The sequence below is a fragment of the Camelus bactrianus genome, chromosome 6, assembly GCF_048773025.1.
Source record: "Camelus bactrianus isolate YW-2024 breed Bactrian camel chromosome 6, ASM4877302v1, whole genome shotgun sequence".
Lineage (NCBI taxonomy): Eukaryota > Metazoa > Chordata > Mammalia > Artiodactyla > Camelidae > Camelus > Camelus bactrianus.
Window position 1 is genome coordinate 55,823,810 of NC_133544.1, and position 19,894 is coordinate 55,843,703.

Below are 19,894 nucleotides of genomic sequence, written 5' to 3' on the forward strand. Positions count from 1 at the left end.
AATATATGGCTACATTTGATGAGCTGGTAGAGTAATGAGGAAAATCATTCTTATTATTTCTGAGTTAGTAAAAGCTATGATGGTACATAAAATAACTGCTTCCCCCAAAAAAGAAAAATTCTATAATTTGGCATTACACTGGGGTGTTCGCAGTGATTTGTCTGAGAAGCTAGCTCTGTCAGCCAACTACCTTTAGGGCACAGGAAGAGATATCTGTCTTCAGTTTCTATTTGTATTTGAACAGATTCTTTTTATATTAATGCCGGATTTTACTTTTACTTTTCTCCTGTTCCAAGAAATATTCAAGGATACAAACATACAATAAGGCATGGCTTTTCCATGGCTACTGTAATAAATACTGTCTTTCCTGCTTCTCTCCCAGACTCATTACATGAGTTTGTTAATGACTGTAAAGAATATTTAAATCAGTGGGAAAAAAGCTATTTAAACACATACAAAAAAAATAAAAGTAAGGAAATGCCCCTGGATAATCTCCATTTTAAAGGTCTTCCATGTGTTTTGATTAATATCTTATAACCAATACATCCCCTTCCTTTCCAAAGCTCCCTGCCACATAATCGGAAGGACAGAAGAGCTCCAGATTCTACAGAATTCAACAGCTAATCATTACTCACACAAGATGTAAATGGAAGCTCAAATAAAACATTAGAAGAGGCGTGTCCCTTACATACCCGGGGTATCCTTTCCATAAGCCACCTGACTTCAGTCAGCATGTCCCCTTCTGTGGAGTATACTTGAGCTGAGAAACACGATAGATAATACCACCACATTCATACTTAACTACTTGATAAATTCAGGAAACAGGATGTTTTCCTCTGAAAACCTGAAGATGCTCAGGAAGTTCAGCACAAAGTGGTGATGGTGTTATTGAGGAATTGAAGCATGCCTGAGGCTTCTAAAGCCAGCACCACATGCATGTGCACGGGTCTCTCACTGACCGGTTCCCTCCTTCACTATCACCATCGTAATTAAGTCTGTGTCCACCAAAGACTAGAACACAATTCCGGCCAACTGGAGATGCCATGAAAGAAAAGAAGTCTAAAAAGGGCAAAATGACAATGGAATTATAGTACGTGAAGTATTTACTCCTGTAAACATAAAACATAATTTTCTGAACAGTTAGCTTATTTCCATTGTTCAAACTTAACATGACTAGACTCATTACTCATCTTTGGAGTCTTTATGTGATTTACAGTTAAAGCATGAACACACAGACACACACACAGACACACACACACACACACACACACACACACACACACACACACACACACACACACACACACACAGAGTAAATACCAGGCATCTCCTGTCGAAAGTCAGGCCAGATCTAGAAATGAAGAATTTGTAGATTCTGGGGAATAAGAAGTAAAGCAGAAGTTTAGAAACAGAAACATCAAAGCATAAGGAGACAAGTTTAAGAATCAATCAAAATAAGTACTGTGTCCAGACACCAGGAGGTCAAAAGAGGTATTAGAAAGACAGGCCAGATTTCGACGGTCAAGGTAGACAAGCATATATGTGCAAAAAGTTTGATAGAACAAAACAACAGTATCACCATCAACACATAGTCATGAGTCTGTTCTGGGGCTACATTTCCTGCCCATCTACTTACGTACCACTCACTCATTTAACATATGACATGCTGAGCACATACTGTGGACCAAGCATTGTACAGTTAAATTTTGGGTCCCTTTGATTTTTGAGGTGCCCAAGGAACATCTGACTGGCTATGGCCAGTACAGAACTGTGCATGTGGGTTTAGAGATCAGGAAAGATCCTGACCAAAAATGAACAAGTGTGGTGTTGTCAGCATCTTTTTCTCTTTATGAGCCTTGGGAATGAACGGCAGACTCCTGTAGGGAGTAGAGAATGAGGTGAGTAGAAAATCAGGCCAGAACTCTGAACAACAAACAGAAAGCTGGGAGGAATGCCACAAAAGCACGGTATCACGGAAGTCAGGGGGATAGGGTGTCTCAAAAAGGAAGGAGTGATCAGAAAGGTCAAATGCCGCCTAGAGATTATGGAGATAAAGACTGCAAGTGTCTGCTGGTGTTAGGTCACCTCTGGTGGGAGGTGAACAGTTGGCTAAGGAAAAACTGAAGCTCAGGGTAGGTTCATGGGATGAGAAAAAGGGTATTAACACTTCTGGAAGAATTTGGTTTTGGGGTGGAGGGGAGCTTTCGTTTTAAAGAATTTACAAGATAACAAAAATTAAAATCAATGTAGAGAATAAGGGTCACACGTTTCTTCAAGAAGAAAAACAAAACTTTAGGTGGCACCTGACAACAGAAAGTGCCAAATTTCAATGAACTGATGATGAAATATTTAAGGAAATACGGAGTGAGTCTGAGATAAACAAGCACAGGAAGAGTGGTCAAACGTGAAAGCTACACGGAAGCTTTCCTGTACTGAGTTGGGGTGGGGAGCAGTGACTGTAACTGCAATGATTCAAAAGCTAGAGTTTCTATATTTAGGTTACAAAATGTCCTAACCTATAAAACTCAGAGAAAATGAGAACTTCCATAAGTCTATAATGCTGACTTTGATTTTACCACCAAATTTGGGATTGAGAAGTGCACATTCCTCAAACTGACAGACAGAAGGGTAAGAGAGTGACTCAGTTAAACAAAACTGAAAATTTTATAGCTTTCATAATTTCTAAAAGACAATTCAAATGTAAAATAAATACCTGGAATAGAAAATAAATTCTTTTAATGAGTAATGCTTAAAGATATCAAAGGTAAGTTACAAATTAACAAATTAAAATGCTGAGAAAGTCAAGATAACGTGCGAAAGAGCTTATAACTGTGTCTGACACATAATAATGCAATAAGCAGTAATTGTTAAAATATTATTAAAACTGTAAGACATATGTATAGTTGCTGAAATTTTCCAGGTAGAAAAGCACAGTCCAGAGATGGTCTGTGTTTTTCAGAAAGAGAGCAATCTTCCCAAATAGATATTGGATAGAGGAGACCACTTTTACCCGGAGTTGGGAAGCCAGAGTAGATCAGAACAAAATAAATAAAATCATCACCACACTGGGGCATCAGACCCAACAGCCACACATGGTTATATTTGTTTCTTGAACTTGGTGCTCTCACTGAGCAAACAGAAAGCTTTTGCCCATTAGACTGAGTTTTCATTGTTAACACTGGTTAAAATTTCCAACTGTGTATATAGGGCAAGAGTTCTGTTACTATCTGTACTGTGTGTGTGTGTGTGTGTACGCGTGCGTACATATTTGGGTATATACATCAACATGTCAGATGTCATTTCGGTTTCAGGGAATTAGATGTGCTTCTTTACCCATAGATTAATAAATTTGTAGTTAAATTTTATTCCTAAAGTTATTCAAGATACACATCAATATATCCGAATATGGCTGATAAGCCCTGAAGATAAAATTTAGTGACTACAGATAATGAACTTTGGGGAAAGTGAGCAATGTTCAGAGTAAAGAGAAAAAGGAATAAGTATATTTGAACTGCTGATCCACTCTTTCCCTAGAGTCATTAATTATTTCATTTCTTTATATATATTAAGTTCAAGAAAGTTTATCAAATATTATCCCTCCACTGGCTTGTATGAAAGCCACAATCTTCACCACTATTAATTAATCATGGTAAAAAGCTAAATGAATCATAGTTTTTCAGTGTATCCTTATATGTGATTTTCTGTACAAAGATTTGTGTTATAGGTACTATGTACAAGTGGCCGTGTGATGACTGAGCTGTGCTATTACAGAAGAGATCCCTAGGAAGATGTCAGCTCTCTTTGTAACCGGTTTTATTTTACATGATTGAATTTTTAATTTTGGTCTAATCAACTTAAATTATTATAGGTACAATTTTGTGAAATATGGAATTAATGGAATTTAAGTTTTATGGAACTATAATTGACTATAAAATAGGTTTAAAAGGGTTCTAATTGGAAATATTCCATTGCTCCAGAATTCATCTATTTGGTGTTACCATTTGGAGGTAAACTATCAATGGTATATTTGCTTCTAGTTGATTTTTTGGATTCCTTGCTTAACAGAGAGGCCTGACACACCTTGAACCTAAAACTATTCTCTGCAGAGTTATAGGAATATAATCTTCACGGAATCCAGAACAGATAATGTAAATAATTCAGCTCTGAAACCCAGAATACAGTAGAAATATCAAAGCATTGGTAAAAATTTTATCGTTATGAAATGCTTAATTTTCCCTATTAATTTCTTTTTTAGATCAGTGGTCATAAGAGTACACAAAGGATGGTTGTAGATTTCTGACAGATATGGGGGATTTTTGGAATGAAATGTAAATATGAAATAGGCATAATTAGAACTGGAATTCATTCATTCATTCCTTCATTCACCAACTCTGTTCCAGGAACGTGTTTCATCACTGGGCTTGCAAAATAAAGGAGACTAATTTCTTCCCTTGCAAAGGGGTTACAATCTATACAGAAAGACAAGTACAAAAGAAACTATAACTTATCTCTTCATCATCCATTATTTTGGTTAATGGTCCTCTGTACTGGCTGTGGACATCTAGAATTGTAACAACAGCTTCTGATGATGAACTACGATCTGCTTATCAACAGACGGACAATTTCTGTATCCCACTGTCACCTTCTCAAGAGCATGTTCCAGTCTGATATTTTAGCATGCTCTCCAGATATATGATTGGCATTTATGTAAACATCCCCATTGCAGAGAATAATTATGGAATATATCCAGTAGAGAATATTTCAGTCTGAGTGGTCTCATTGGTTATTAGACTATGTTTTGATCATTCATTTTCATTAAGTTATATTAGGATGGTATTGTTAAAACCTTTTGGGATAAAAATTGGGCTAAAAGACTGGAAAGGGGGAAAGCAAAGTGTCAAGTCATTGCGCATTGATTGGAGGTAAACACCTAATTTATAGTTGGATCTGAACTGACCAGAAGCCATGGGTTATTTTAACCAAGCCTTGTAAGTGGGCTGCATCAACAAATTACGGTATAGCCAAAGTTCCATGCTGTGCAAAATATAGGAATGCATTATGACCCATGCTGCCATAACTCACAAAATGTAAATCTATTTACAATTAAATGTTATAAAAACTATGCAGAAAATAGGACTACAGACTATAACTTGCTAAACAAGATCATAATCTCTTCATAGCAATCTTTAACGTAATACCTTAGCATAATGCTAGGTGTGATCTGCAAACTTTTGGTTGATCTATTTATGTAATTGTAATCATTAGCTTTATAGAGATAGTTATTATGAAATCATTATATAAGAAAGGTTATGACTTACCATAATTTGGGGATGCAAAAAGACTCAATACTTACAAGTCCATGGAAGGTATTAAAGGCAGTATATCAACTGGGCCCATATGTGTTGGCATCGAAAAGAGAAAAACATTATGGTGAAGGAAGGTGATGTAGGAAAGTGGAGAAGCCCCAGAATAAAGACTGAAAATAGAGAACAAATCTACAAGAGTCAGAGGGAAGCTAGTATGGTAAAAGGATGTCATCTCTACCATACAGTAAGTCAATACAGACAGGTTTGAGTGCAGTTTCGAATCCTTACTAACTGCGACCTTATCTATAAATTGTAGATACTGATAGAACCTGTCTAATTAAATGATGGAGAAACTTGAATGATATAATTCAAATGCACAAAATGAACTCTCAGCAAGTGAAAACTTATGAATAAATAGAGCAAACCAGGAAGATAGCATGCTTACAAAACAGGACAGATATCCATTGTGATATGTCATGAGAACGTGAATGTATTAACATCTAAGGATGCATCCACTACTGAATCAGCTAAACCTACATAAGCTTGAGGTCCTGCATCATATGCAATTTTGGGAAGATTATGTTTGGAACCTTTGTCATTTTCTCTCCAAATAGTTGACCTCATTGCATTGGGCTTAAAGAAGCTCTAAATTATAGAACTATTTCACCACTATATCCTCTCATCCCTTCTATAATAACCTCCATAACAGTGGTTCAGAGTGTTGACAGACAAGCCTCTATGGGTCTCTTGCATTTCTGCACATTTTGCAGGCAAGGCACTAACTGTCCTTTATTCCAAACTATCTGCTCAAGTTTGTTTGTATAGAGAACAGCCTTTGAGGATATAGCCAGTGCTTCTCCCTCCAGAGGAAAGGGAAGACATATCCAAAAGATTCAGGTTCCCTAAGCCCCTCTTGTAACACAAGCTACAACTGCACGTGCAGGTATTCCCTGGTCCTCTTTGCATCACCCCGTAGGAACAGGTGCTCAGAGAATTGAACGTTGTTACCCTGACTACTACTAATGCTGTACGGAACTTTTCTTCATCTCTGAACCAGGGGATTTGCATCTTCTACCAGCATCCATTAAACTGTGGCAGGGCAACTTAACAGCTTGCAAGCAGGGTAAAATCTCAGACCCTTCAAAATTCTTGACACAGAGTTTCATGGAAAATATACCCCTTTGAGTAACTGATGAAAATGTATGAATATGCCATTTCAGGAGATTCCTGGATGCCCTTGAAGCCCATACACCGACTGCTATAACACTGATGGACCAGGGTAAAAAATTCCTGCTGAAGTTAGGAGAGGCCATACTCATTCAGGGCCTATCAAAAGTCTTCATGACTACGTACAGAATAGATGCTGCCGGCAAGAGAATAAGTGCAAAATATAGCTAGATGGTAATGTCTGCCCTTGGAACAAGACTTGGTAAATGATCCTAACTTCCGAAGAAGTGGGAATGCGATGGATCTTGTGAAGTCTACTGTGGTTTGGTTCAACCTAAGTCTAAACACCTGCTGTGGATGCCTTTCTACAAAGAACCCTATAGCCAACAATAAATTCCACAAGTAAATTCTATTTCAGCACTGAGTGAACACTTCCAACCTTGGTGTCACAACATACCATCCAATTCTACATCTCTTCTGTTGGTGGTAGCTTTTTACCACAGTGAGAGATTTTCAACTAGACAGAAAAAAAAAAAAAGTTACCAATAAAGATACGTACAACGCATGTATTTAACTCAGCCCATGAAATTTATCCATTTTTATACTCAATAATGTAAGAAAATTAACATACTATTTTAAAAACAATGTCACAATGAAATGTTAAACTTTCAGAAGAAGTATTTCAAAGCATTACTAATACATCTCTTGGGAAGCGGTATATATGTGTGATGTGGTGAGGCAGGCAAGAGCACACTAAAGATTCTCTGTGCTCTAGTCATTAAAAACGTTGGTTATTACTGGTCTCTTTTTTTTAAAAAAACTGAAAAAAGCTTCACTCCTAACTATAAATCGTTCTAATCAGATTATCTCCTAACACCTAGCCAAAATTAGCTTTGGGAAAACAGGGTTCTGACGAGGGAAGTGGGAGGCAAAGGAGTTACAGAAGTCCAGTCTACACTACAGCATGCTTTTTTCCCTTCCTAAGTGTTTTCATAATAGAAAAATGGAAAAAGTACCTTTTGAGGAACAGAGTGTTTTCAGGGGGAAATATTTTTATCAGTGGTGTTAAATTATCACTGACAATTAAGCACAAAATCAGTTTAGGGGATAAAATACTCTTCATCTACAGATAATATATAGAAGATAGGACTAGATAATCTACATATGTATAAATTAGGCAAAAAAATTAATTATCTCCTCGCAGTACCTATTAATATCATTAATTGGAATTTTTCAAAGAAAACAATAAGTGACTGATACATCTATTTAAAAAGTCATTAATCTAATAAAAGCAAGAAATCTTATCCAATCATAAATATTTCAATCTGTCTACACTACAAACACTAAATCAGTTCAACTTTACAAGTAAGGGAGAGGAATTAGAAGAAAGCTCCTCTGAAAAGCAAGGTTGAAAAGAAATAAATAATTGTTTAGTTTGGGCAAATATCTCACTACAGAAATTCATTCCTTTATAAATGTTTTAGCAACACACAAAATTTTCAGGGATTAGTTATTCCCCTAAGCACTTGCCTGTCCATCAGATATTACATTAACTTCCTTCTCTGTGGTGTATCATCTGGTTTTCAAATATTTCCAAGGTTGTTCTACTGTCTTGATTGAATTTAACCAACAAATGTATTTATCGCTGAACATTTTTAGTGTTTTCCTTTCATGCTACCCTGAGTCATGTGCATAATACGTTCCTTTACAACATAACTTAATACAGCCTATTGCTTCACTGCAATGTCCCTCTGGACACTCTCTCAATAAGAAGTTTCCTTTCAAAGATGTTTTCACAGAAGAAAAATACTCAAGTGTCCTATACTGCATTGACTGAAACCTGCTTGACAAGCAGCACATTTGACCAAAAACTTAGTTTAATAGTTTTATAAACAAGGAATATTTGTAAATGTTAATACTATTAGGAAAAAAATCCACACATACTTCAACTCATTACTTTGTATCATATAGCCACGTAATTCAAATCATGTAGTCACATAATTTGTCTGGAAAGAAATGTTAACAATTCAGTATGCAAATGAAGAAACTGAGGCTCTCAACGGTTAAGGGACCTGTGCAGAGCATAACCTCCTATAAAGATAATGAGAGACTGACACTGCTAAGAAACCAGGATTTACGCCACTACCGGCTGTTCTACTAGCACCCAACAAGCAAGGAACCACTGGTAATTCATAACCATGGCCCTGACAATCTCGATATCCATGGGCTCCTGCCTTAAGCACACCTTTATTATTGAGTAATAGAACGCTTCCGGCTTCCTGCCTGCCCGCCCTTTATTGTATACAAAACCTGACATCCCTTGGTACAGCTTGACTTCTAAGGTTCTCTACTGACTGACACCCTAGCATATTTTAACATCAGGTTAAATATCCTGATCAAGGGACGTTGTACCAGTCCTATCATAGTTACCTTTTACAATATACAAAACCACATTAGCTGGAGGATGCTGCTACTGTCATAAAAAGGGCTATGTCCCAAATCGTTTGTTTAAGATGCCTTACAGCTGCATCTATACTACACAGAAACAGGCCTTGGGAAATTCTTAATATTCTGAAGAGAAATGCAAAGGTGTGGGCAGTTCTTTCTTTTTGCTAAGAACATTCGATCTTGTTAGTAGTTGTTTGTATCAAATATAAACTGACCTAAAAGACATGCCTAACTATTTATAGCTATAAGCTTCCCTATATTAATGGGAAGAAACCCATTTTATTTTTTAAATGCCCCCAACTCCTTGTCCTAAAAACAAAAAATAATGTATGAGATTAAACCCTATGGATGAAACCATGGCAAGAGCAGTACGGGTTATGGGAAAACACCCGTTCCTAATGTCTTCTGCCATCTCTGCCACTGACTATAACTCTTGCATATATAATTCCATTATACTTTTATAATTCAGGGTTTTGAAAATGCTTTTGAACCATTAATATATTTTCCTGGTTAAAATTCTTTGAGATGTTCTTAACAAGAGTCTTAGATAATGAATTTGGGCAAACTCTGGAACAGTCTTTACAGTATTATCATTCTCATTAATTTTCAGAACTACCCACTGTGTTGAGATGATTGTCATGGGCCTAAGACTTCAATTTGGCTAAATATTTTTGCATATATTTCAACATATAAGTAACTAACAGATGTCTAAATGTTAAGTTCATACGAAAGAAATGGTTAAATGTGTTTACTCTTACCTTGTGATTTCTTTGCAACACTAATTCTTATTTGACTATTTTTTTTATGTATTTCACAGTTTCCTCTGTGCTTTGGCCTTCAATGGACCAAAAATTCCAAAATCTCTTCAAAGATAAAACAATCATTTAAAACATTTCGGAATTTAAACCATTTACGCATGCATATTATTTAAAGTATGTAGCATCACTAGCTTTTTAAAAGAGAAAACCTTAAATAGTAATGCAAACATTCTTATAAAATATACAGAGTTTATATAAAGCATAGAACTATACTTTTTTTTACCAAAAAGAGAGTTTTCCATTTATATTCTTATTTGGCTTTAGCAACCTGATATCTAGATACTGCTCTAACCTGCCAGAAAAAAGATGGGTAGGAGGCTAAAAACAATGCTACTTTTAAGAGCGTTAACGCAGTGCATAGTTCCATACTTTCACCCAGTTTATTCTTTTTCCTTTGCCTTTTTGGTTATCTCTGAAGACTGCTTCTGTTTCCATTGTTTCATCCTTTAGCATTCACATATCAGAGCAATAAGTATTTCATTACTGGTTTATCTGTCCAGAGGCTTGAGAAGCGGTAACAATTAACCCTCCCTTCACAGTGATTGATACAGGCTTTGCTTTCAATTTGTTCCACTACACAGATCATGAAATTCTGAATGCAATCATCCTCATTGACCTACACTTTCAAACACACGGCTACAATGAGACGAAAGTAATTATTAAAAGGAACACAGGACTACTGAGATCTGAAACAAAGTCTTTTAAAAATCTGTTAGATGACCTTCTGGTAAAATTGGCAAATTTTGATGTTAAGGAAAATGATAGCTTTGTGTCCCTGTCTGGAAATATTCAATGCAAGCCGATCAATGTATACTGTGGTGATTGAACTGACTGCAGTATGTACTTCCAAAATACAGAAAGCCATTTTAGAACTGTTACAAACTAGAGGTAAACTGTTACCATTGTAGCTTAATCTGCCTAAATTTTTTCAAGGAAACTAAACTAACTGATTTGTGTATAAAGAACAAATAATGACCAAAGTAAAGAATGAAGGCTGGAAAAGCAATAGCTTTACTCTGTAAAGAAGAGTTGCATACTTAGGTCCGACATCTTCCCTCTCCCCCCTCCCTTTAGGTGAAGATTCACAGTAAGAAATGAATACATTTTTCACAAAGTCTGAAAAATAGCTTCAAATAAATATTAATCTACTGCAATCGATATAGATGAGGAATGGAGAGGGGTGAGTAGGAGACTGGTGACTACAGAACTATATTAAAACAAGGGTTGCAGTTAAAGAAAATCAGGGCAGAAAGCAAGGCAGCAGGCCCGAGGCTCTAATCACAGCACAGAGTGATGGAGATGAACCAATACTGCATGGATTAGCGATGAATTATTCTGAACTGTAATCATATGCCTGCACAGAAGAAAGGCAAAAACTAGCCATTACTCATAAACTGATCTGCTTATTTCTTAGAGAGGTGGGGGGGGAAGGGAGGAATGAGAATAAATTCATATGCTAAACTAATTCAGAATAATGAAAACCTAAAGATGTGGTTACACTTCAAGTAACATTCTATTTTTAATGTCTGCCACATACTACATAATATGGGGTGTTTACAGTATAAACTGTAAAGTGCTTGGATCCAAGTATGATTAATCCAACCATTTGTTCTAAGATTAGGATGTGAGATATCTACTCCACTCTCCATTTTTCCTTGTCCAATAAAACCATTTCTGAATAACTTCAATACTCCGAAACATAAAATATAGAAGTATTTAGTTATAAAGAAGAAAGAGCATTCAAGGAATTACCTTCCTTTGGATAATCTGAAAAATTCTTGCCAAATGAAGATTCAATTGTTAGAACTAATTTTGTTTGGAAGGAAAAAAAATCAAAACTGCTGGTAGCAAGAGATTCCTGAGATTCTTATGAACAGACTGTTTAAATGAAGAGCACTTTAATCAGTAGAGGAATCCTCACGTTTCTAATGTCTTGCTGTGCATTCTGCAGGTTATAGTAGCAGCTGGTAGAGGTCATATATCTTTTGTGAGCATCCCAAAAAGGCTCACTGCCAGACTGTTAAATTATGAATAAGCAATGAACAAAAGAATGCAGATACGGTGGTGACAAGATAATCCAAGCAAATTTATCTATGACAAATTCCACAGGATTAACAAATTACATTTACACAGAACAATAAAAATGTGCAAAAAAAAAAAATGATGAGCCTACTTTTCCTTAAAGCATTAGGAAAACAAAAAAGTCACCAATCCACTGCATATATTTAAATTTAACTTGACCTAAAGTAAGACATTTATAATATGTTTAAGATCTTTGTAACATTCTCCCATTTTAGGTAGACATAGACAAACATTGTATGTCTGGCTTATATTTTATATATAAATTACATTGTAAGCATTATATATATGGCTTTTATATGAACCATGTGTACAATATAGAGAAATCTCATATGATAAATAAAATCATCCCATTCATATATATGAATAGAATGTATAGGTTTTTAAAAAACAAACTCTTAGAAATGAATTATTTTTGTAGGAAAAAATACTCCTTCAATCAGTGGAATACATATTAGTTACTAAAATATCCTTATTCACTGATGTCTCCATTTTCCAGAACCAGAGAGAGAGATTCTGCAAACAGCTTCAATCATTCCACTTGCTCCTATGAAAATACTGCAATCTTTCTGAGTAAAGAGCTTTTGAATGAAGTTTAGAACCAGTATCCTTTTCTGCAGTGTTAAAATTGCAGAAAGGAAAATTCACAGTTTGCAAGCATGGTGGGAGTGGGACAAGGTATTGATTTCAACTACATTCACTAAAGATGACCCTTAAACCAATAGTAAATTTTTCTTTATAATAAAATTCTTTTCATAAATCTTACAAGTGAAAAAAGCCCCAGTCCATCAGAAGTAATGAACTATCACTGAAATGACCTGTGATTCCATAAAGGGGTCTTAAAATGCTATGTGGCACTGCTTTCCAAAATATGTGACAAATATTTAAGTTTTAATGTTATATACAACCTCAGTACCCAAGTCAGAGCCCTTTAATTCTGCATTAGCATGCTGATGATAATAAAATACTATAATCAGATATAATTTCTTTTAAGATGATCTGAATTATGTTTTGTTTTGTAGCCCATTTTTCACTTACACTTCCTATTGACTGCTGCTTTTTATCGTCAATATTAAGAAAACATCTCTCTAAGTGAGCCCTTTCCAACATTTCACAAGGCAACCTGTTCTTTATGTAAACAGGAAATTTTCTGAGTGTAAAGGTGAATACACAAGTTACACAAGTGCAATAGCTCTTTCAACCACAAATACTCAAGTGTTGCCTACCTAGTCCTTTCAAGCCCAGAAACTCCACTATACATTTTTTTTTTAAGAAGCTGTTTGGTTGACAGTATTACATCTAAAGACATAAAGATAAATGTGACATGCTTGTCAACTACCTCAAATCTAGCATACATTCTACAATGAGAAGTGATGGCGTCAGATGCTACAAAGTTTCCTAAAGCATAGCTTTTGTCAAAGAACTCTTACATACCAGACAAACCCCCATTATCCCTGGCATTAAAAAAATTAAAATGTTACCAAGACTTTCCCTTCTTGAAGATGCCACAAGTGTGTGAGTGTCTGGCAGTGGGATGGGGGTACTGAATAATGATTGCTCATCATTTATGTATTTATTGTGGTCCATTTTTAACATGTTCTTATTTAACTGAGTTAATTAATATATGTAAAGCTCTGAGAACAGTACCTGGCACACAGTACTATATACATGCTAGCTATCGTTATTACAATGCCAGATAATTTGGCAAGAAGCCAACTTCCATGAGTCCTTACATGTCTCAAAAGACAATATCCAGAAATACAGTTAGGTACTAAAGTGTGTTTTTCAAAAAGTATCTATGAGGTTGTTTCTACCCACTCAGTGGCAAAACTAGCTCAAAATAAAAATGTCTTGACTGTAATCTTTAGACAAACTCTGGCACTCTCTGAGGCACAGATAACACGAGTGGAAGAGGTCGCTGAATCCTTCACAGTCTATAACCAAAGAGCCCAATGTACATGGCAAACTGATTCTTCTGAAACCATTCATTAAAAATATCTGCCCCAAAGTCTATGTAGCCTTGGAGCTTCCCCACAGAACTACTGTAATGTTAAAGGGGAGAATGAGAATAATTTAAATACTGATTCTCCCTGTAACTTTATAAATGCTATAGTTCTGAACTTCTCCAAATGTCTGAGGAAGGACCAAGAAGCAGAGATCTAGTTCACCACCCACAGCACACACGATCCTTCTGTCATAGCAACTCTCTGGCATCGGCTCAGAAATCCCTCACTCCAGAAAGTCCAAAAATGCAGGCCCTTCCACACTGCAGTTAAGACATTTTCTACAGACACAAACCTGATTTCAATCTCTAACTCCACCACCTTCTTTGGGAAAAATAGCTTCTGTTTTCTCATCCATAAATGGGGATATTAGCACTTCCCTCATAAGGCAGTGAGGAAACTAATGAGGAAATGACTGTGAAGTATTTAATACAGGGCCTGAAATATGGTAATAGCCAATAAATCTTTATTATTATCATATGTGATCTATTTTTATTTTAAAATCCAATCAAAGATCTTTTCAAATTTTTGCCATAACTTCATTTACATTGATATAGCATCTTTTCTTTCTTTCCCCCAAGAACCTCTAATCATTTTATAGTTATCAGTTACTATATTTTACAAGCTTAATACCTGTCCCCTCCCAGAACTCTAAGCTAACAGAAGACAAAAGGAGATAAGGAGCCTTATTTCTATTTCAATGAATTCTGTACTTGTTACTCTTCCAGAAAAGTGTTTTTTGGCCCTCAGTATATTCTGTATAGCCAATATAAGAGCAAGTGTGTCACCAGAGCAACTGCTCTCACAGGGACTATTACTCCCTACTGTCCCCAGCACAAGTCATGACGGTCCATAGCAGAGGCTCAATAAATAAAGCTGAATGAACGAACCAGTCAATAATTATAGTCAAGAACCACGCATACTTTGGACAACGACAGTATGCGATTTGCATCTTACCTCTCACATTTTGTACACAAGACCACAAATATTTCAATTAATTTACCAAAACATTTTGTGTTGGACATGTATACAGACAACTTCAAGTGCTGTTTAATCCTGTCACTGCCCTAGTAATTTCAGATCTAGTAGCAGTCACTCTATTCCTCTTACTAAGCCATGTTCTGCTTATGCAGTGTACTAATATTACTACAAATTATTCTAACTATGCAAGGTTCTATCGAACTTAATAGTGCAAACATCCTATTCACATTAATGGGGCCAGCGCAGTAAAAATACCATTCAATTACAGTTGGTTTATTACACTGCCCAATGAGGAAAAAAAAGGGGGACACTATTTACTGTGAAAATACTAACATCATTAAATGCAAAGCAACATAACTGAATTTTCCCATAAGTTCAAGAATTTCTTAGCTAATCATAGTACAGATTTAAATATTTAAAGTTTCACATACTCCATTACGTGCAACTTTGGTAGCATTTAATTTTTTTAATTAATACTGAATCAAATGATCAACTAAAATTTTCAACATACTAACCCTGCCATTAAGTTTCAGCCTTATCCATTGCAAGCAATTAAGAAATGTCTATAAAACACTTGAAGTTAGATTACAAGCCAATAGCAATGCAGAAGTTTTTAAAAATTAATTCAGACTATGAATCACTACAAAAGTAGAAAAACTAACCATTAAACATAACAGGGGAGGGGCTAGTTCTGCTCTCAGGTATCCTTAATTTTCTTTAACTTTAGTGTCATTCTGCATAGGAAAGAGGATCACTAAAAATGCAGGAAAAAAATAAGAAAACAAAAATAGATCATCTAAGGTTCACATTGGGGTCATTATTAATTGTAAAGCACTTAAGGAAGTTTTAGAGTAAAACATTACTAGGAGTGATTTAGAAATCTTTATGATATATCCCCTGCAATATCCCACAAAGCATAAAACTCGACAGCTTAAAACAATAACTAAATAAAAGCTACACTGCCTAAATCCTCCCCTGCTGCTTGACAAAAGCATATATAGATACATCCTAGCATTAAAAAAGCTCGCGACAGAGCAGGGGACCCTGGACATGGGGTTCTGTTTCAAACGGATGCAATTTTAACATGCCAGTGGATTCCAGACTAAGATTTGGGCCAGAGCAAAAGAGTTGAGGGGTTTGTGTAAATTCTGGCATTCCCATTAAATAGATCTATTGTTGGTAGGGGCAACAACTCTGTAGAAGAATTTCAGGGGAAATTCAAACCTCATATTGGTAAAAATACCAAGATGTTCCAATTCGTAGATTATATTTGAATTGCAGTATAATTCTTATCACTTCATTGCTGAGAGAGACATTAATTTCACATAACTTATAGTGAAAAATAAAAGTCATATTTTTAACAATATGTAAATACATGGGGAACCAAAACTTTACCCATAACACCACTAGGTGTGGAACTTGATGTAACTTTTTTTTTTAAACCAAAGGCATCAAATAATGTTGGATTCAAGTTTGCTGACTGTAACAAATCAAACCTAGTAATTGGCACATTACAGATTTGAAGTAGCCATGTGTCTCTCAATTCATAAACCGAAATTGGAACTATGAAAGAATGTTGTCATGTGGGAGGGTCCTACGTAATAAAGGTCATTATAACTCCTGGCTCCAGAGCTATACGATCTAATATCCTCTGTGGTGGTTCCATGATACACCCATGCGTCACAGTTCTTGTTGACAGTCTGTTGCCTTGGAAATATTTCATTATTTCAGTTTTTCCATTTGTAGACCCTTGGCCTTGTGATATGAAGGCCATCCTATTTCATATTTTCGATTATCATTTAAGCAATCTTGTGGAGCTATTTATGTATAAGCAACTGTTAGACAACGCATATCATCATTTATCACTCTGTTTATGCAGAAAGAAATGCCTCCAAAAAAGTCTCCACCACCTTTACTTTTTAAACCAAAAGCCTCGTGCTACTGGAATATGCTTTGCAAACCAGCATGGGCATATCACATGCTTGACACTTCTGTCTAATTTCCTAGGTTATATACCCTCATAGTGAAAAAACTCTGTGGTAGTGCTACATAATTTGCAGCCTACTGGAGTTGTGTTTTTGTTTTTGTTTTTTAAAGCAAACGAGTTTAAATACACAAGGTTTTCAACTTGTTCTTTCAGGCTCTAAAAAGACACTTTCTGTGTGTACGAGTCAAGGAAATTTAAGGAGTCAGATAAATAACGTAAGACATTATCAAGCAAGAGCTTCCTTTTCCAAAATTTACTCTGTAAACATTATTAGAAGAAAATGACTTTCGTACTGTATTACTAAACTCAGGTCAGATACGTCATAAATAACCAACAAGACAATTAAAAAGATACACATTGTTTTCTATCAGTTTTTGATTACTAGTCTATCTGAAAAGCACTAAAGAATAGTGTCCATAAATGCCTTTAGGAAATCAATGATTTGGAAAGCATTTTTTAAGTAAATTGGAGGATATCACTTAAATCATGTCCACAGAAAGCCATCTTTTTATAAACATATTTGTGTTCAACCATTACAGAGAAATACTACTACTAACCAACAAGTTCCAGACACAAAGCGCACATAAAGGTAAACTGACTACTTAGTTGACACAAGTAACTATGGAAAACACCCACTCCTGAACCAACCATCCGACTTCCCATTTCTCATTATAAAACCAAATCAACTAACACGTGTAATGTTTACACTTAAAGTGTTAAGAGCATTTAAAACTCTAATAACAAAGTGAACCCTCAAGGCATAAAACAACTGTTTGGATAACGGGCCAACTTTGTGGTTATTACTGTTTGAAACACTTCGTTTATAACTAGTTCCTTCCTTTCCTCCATATCGCTCCTTAGGCCCTCTACCTCCTTATTACTCCTCCCTCTCCCTACAGGTTAAACCTTCTGAGATCCAACCTTTAAAATGACAGCATCCGAGCTGAACAAGAAGATGCTATTAAAGGGCATTAAATTAAGTACAGTATATCCTCCTACAACTTCAATCAGAATTTCAGACCAAGTGTTATTTAGTTCAGCTCTCAAGTGGAGCAGAATAACAAATCTTGCACTTTGATTTACCTTCTTCGAATGCCAAATGGAGACAGGTGATAAAGAACGCGCTCATGCACAGGCTATGAAGTTTCCTCTAGAAATTAATTCTATCTTCAAGATTCCTATCTCAGAGAAATTCCCAAAATGGCACACAAATAGGCCTCTGCTAGAGAGATTACTGGGGCCATCCCAGTAAATACATTTACTACCAGCAGATGTGGAGAAGGAAGGAAGGAAGGAAGGAAGGAAGGAAGGAAGGAAGGAAGGAAGGAAGGAAAGAAATTGCAAACTTCTGATTTCAAAAAGTATTCATCAGCATGTTCAATAAGAAGTAATTATTAAAAGCCCTGCATAATGCTCTGAGAAATAATTTTCTACCTACAAGAGTAAAGCACTTAATATGTGAATTCTCATAAAACACTAATACTAAATGTTCGTTTTAGCTTTATGAGTTGTCAGATAGTTAAGGCTATACACATTTAACATCTTTAAAAACTGGATTATGAATGATTTAGTTTCAGGTACATGATTTATAAAGAAATTATCTAGAGTTTAGAATGAGTCACTTAAGTACCTACTTTAAAGTATTTCCTTAATCCTGACAATTCTGTAGTCCCTATTGTATGACGGAAACAAGCAATAGTGCAACTGAAGCTTTTTAAAGGAATATCTTGTTTAGATATCTCCCTACCTCCTCGTGATGTAAGCTATGGGTTAAAGGCTCTGTTGCATCAAAAATAACAGTGCCCAAGTAATAATAATTAAATCATGCAACTACGGACTTCCCTCATCTCCTTTTCAAGTTCACTTAAGCCTGTGAGGAAAGTAAACAACGCGGCGGGAGGGGGCGGGGGGATGCATATATCTAACCGCATTTGTTTTCCTCACAAATCAATGGGTAACATTTCATACTGCCTACTGAGCATTTCCTCTTCGGAGACAGAGAAATATTCACTTTTCTCAAACCAATATGCTATATGCAATTAATGTCATTAACGCTGCCAATTAATAGCAAATAGGATTCCAAACAAAGTAGGCTGGGTGGACAGCAGGAGGGAAAACCACGTGGGGCGGAGGGGTGCTTAGTTACTCCGAAATCTAACAATGCCATTCACTTAGGACGGTTAAGGAAATTCTGAATACAAACTCCCTTTCCCTTTGGCTTTGGTTTAACTAACTTCAAACAGACATGCTTGGCTGAGCTCCTTGCCTGGATATGCAATTCTCACCAGGAACTTTTTAAAACACGGATCCCCAAACAGTAACTAACGGGGCATAGATGCTCCAACTGTTGGCACATTTTGGAGCTCGCTGTCGGCTTGCTGATTTGGATTGGAGGATTTTTCTTCTTTATTTTTCTTTTTTCTCGGGGGGGGGGGTTTAGAGGAGGGCAGATGAGAGCAGAGGGCAAAGCAGGAGACCCACGAGTTGCCGAGGCTGAGGGCGCAGCCTGGGCGGCGGGGAGGCGGCGGCCGCGCGCCTCTCTCTGCCCGGCCGGCCCGGCCTAGCTGCTCCGCGCGGAGACAGCCCCTCCGCGACACAGTCCGGGCCTGGCGCGAGCTCCACGCTCCCCGCCCCCGGCCTCCTCCTCCTCCTCCTTCTCTCCTCCTCCCCCTTCTCGCCTGCCTTCCCTCCCCCTCCCCAGCCTCATTCCTTCCTAGAGAGCAGCTGCCAAGGGACCTGCGGCGGCCCCGGGGATCCCCCGGCCCCCCACCCGCACCGCTGCTCCCCCTCACACAGCAGCCCCTTCTTTTTTGTTTGTTTCTTTTTCTTTTCTTTTTTTTTTTCTTTTTCATTCTTTCTTTTTTTTTTTTTTTTTTTTTTTTTCTGTCAGCGAGTCACTCCATTCGCCGAGCCGAGGAGGTGCGACCGCTCGGAGAGCCTGGCGCCGCCGCCGCCGCCACCGCCGGAGCCCGCTCGCTGCCGCAGCCGCCGCGGGCGGACAATGCGCGCGGGGACCGCGGACGAGCGCGGGGCCGCCAGCCCGCAGACGAGGTCTCCGCGGGCTCGCGGCCCAGGAGGCGGGCTGCGGAGCGGGCCCCGCCACAC

General features: G+C 37.0%; 1 protein-coding gene across 6 annotated transcripts in view; it reads right to left on the reverse strand.

Annotated features, from left to right (window-relative positions):
- Positions 1 to 19,894, reverse strand: part of NPAS3 (neuronal PAS domain protein 3) — a 794,663-nt gene that overhangs the window by 774,560 nt on the left and 209 nt on the right. The window lies entirely within an intron of this gene.